This window comes from Orycteropus afer, unplaced genomic scaffold (genome assembly GCF_000298275.1).
Source record: "Orycteropus afer afer isolate SDZICR_OR568_19922 unplaced genomic scaffold, OryAfe1.0 scaffold00259, whole genome shotgun sequence".
NCBI classification, from domain to species: Eukaryota; Metazoa; Chordata; class Mammalia; order Tubulidentata; family Orycteropodidae; genus Orycteropus; species Orycteropus afer.
The window spans coordinates 600,128-602,499 of NW_006921846.1; the positions used below are offsets into that span (position 1 = coordinate 600,128).

Consider the following 2,372-nt stretch of genomic DNA (forward strand, 5'->3'; position numbering starts at 1 on the left):
AGTAGCACGGAATAATGGAAAGAGTGCACACTGTGTAGCCACACAGATCTGGGCAAGACACTTCAGCTCCCTGTATCTCATTTGCCTTACCTATAAAATGAAAGAAATAATACTTTCCACCACAGGGTTTAGCAAAGTTACTAAATGGGACAATGAGTGTATAATGCCTGAAACATAGTAGGCATAATAACTCAACTGTTATTAGTTGTCTTCCACTCCTCCCATATCCAGAAGCCACCTCCTATCAATTCCTTGGAGATACTCTGAAAATTATATCAAAAAGGACAAGTCACAAATCATCTCACAAAGTGGATGAATTTGGAAGACATTATGCTGAGTGAAATGTGTCAATCACAGAAGGGCAAATATTGTATGATTCGATTATTGTAAAAAGTCAAGGAAAATTTACTCAGGGAAGAAAATTTACTTTATTTGTTACCAGGGAGGGGAGGGAAAGAGAGGGAAAATTTCTGACCAGTTGAGAGTCACATGTTGATTTGGGTGAGGGGAGGGGTGGTATGGAAAGTCTGTGACAAGCACAGTGACGGGGCGAAAGAGAGGACACAGAAACGTGCAAAAAAGATACACACAACAGAGGCAAATACTATTACATGCATGATACTGCATTACCACTGGCACCAAACACTAGGCTATGGGTAAATACACTGACAGATGAGGAGATCAGGTGGGAGTAGGCAAACAGGAATATACCCAAGATCAAGGATAGATTTGGATGAAGGTAGTCTTACATATGTACTTGTGCTACAAAATTTTCCACATGCATTTCAGAAGTAACCGAAGACAGGATTGGAGTAACTTCTCAGAGACAACCAAGCAACTTGAGGGAGAGAATCACCAGGCCTGCTGGCTCAGGACCACAGTCTCAGGGAACATCATGCTCAGCTGGCACAATATAGTACATAAAAATCTTCTTCTGCACCTTTGGGAGCCCTGGTGGTGTAGTGCCTAAGGCATTTGATTGCTAACTAGAAAGCTGGTAGTTCAAACCCACCAACCACTCCTCAGAAGAAAGGCTGGGTGATCTACTTCCATAGAGATACCACCTCAGAAACCTAAGGAGGGGTCACTAGGAGTCAGATCTGACTTGACAGCAGTGAGTTTGGTTTTTTTAGTTGATACACCCTACTTTGGTGGGTAGCCACTAGGGTTTTAAAAGCTTTTGATCAGCCACCTAAGATAACTATTGGTCTCCTCTCATCTGAATCACAGAAGAGTGAAGAAAATCAAAGTCATTTGGAAACAATTAGTCCAAAGACATGATGGACCATGAGGACCTCAGCCTTCACAACCCAAAGACCAGAAGAACCAGATGGTGCCGGGGTACCAATCCAATGCCAAACACTTGGAAAGGGATCAAAATTGGAGATCCTGGTCAGAGTGGGAAGAAAAAATGTGGAACAAAATTCAAAAACACAAGAATGACCAGAATTACTAGCCAGATAGAGATTGGTGGAACCCCTGAGACTACAGCCCTGGATTACCCTTCAGGCCTGGAAATGGTCTCACTTCCATGGATTGGCTCTCAGCCCAAAAGTAGAAAGAACTACATGCAGAACACTTATGCCAGGGAGAACTACCCACCTACCCTAGGGAGATGCACACCTTGGATCAATCAGCCATGAGACATCAGAGGGATAGCATTCACACAGAGGGAAAACTGGACAGACAGGAATGCATAGATAAGAAGGGCACACAGAGGGGGTAGTCACAGGGTTGGGAAGGGAGAAGAGTTTTTATGGTTGGGAATCGTAATCGGGCCGTGAAGTCAAATGTGCATGAATTGTTGAGAGTAAAACAAAGCTGCTTTGTAAATTTGTATCCAAATCACAATTTAAAAAAGAAGAAGAAGAAGGGACAAATAACACATTCACAGGGCTATCTAAGATATGGCAGGTATGGCACATGCTCTGGGTGCCACTTGAAGGAGGGTGCCACTGAGCAGTTTCTTTTTCCCATTGAAGATCCCATCACCAGCTGTGAAAGATCATTCAGCAAGTTCTAACTAACATTTTCATATTTGAGAGCCTCCATGGGTCAAGACAGACTGTGGGATATTGCTCTGTTGAGTGTAGAAAGAGAAGAAACTGAAAATAAAAATGACTTTGAGCACATCATAGATCACAGTGAAAACAAGGAAGATGCGGCTGTAATTTTTGTGCAGTGTCATAATGGAAGCAAAAGGTTAATGAGCTTTATTTGTATTTTTGAGCTTATATGATGGTTAAAAAAAACCCAAAACACTGTCATTGAGTGACTGAAAGCCAGATGAATTATGTGAAGATATCAAGAACATTATCCATGAAGAAAGCAAGAGATCACTAAAAAGACAAGAAAAGAAGAGAAGACCAAAG

The 2,372-nt window shown here is 41.9% G+C and overlaps 1 pseudogene; it reads left to right on the forward strand.

Annotated features, from left to right (window-relative positions):
- The first annotated feature begins 2,050 nt into the window (after positions 1-2,050).
- Positions 2,051-2,372, forward strand: part of LOC103204772 — a 21,762-nt pseudogene continuing 21,440 nt past the window's right edge.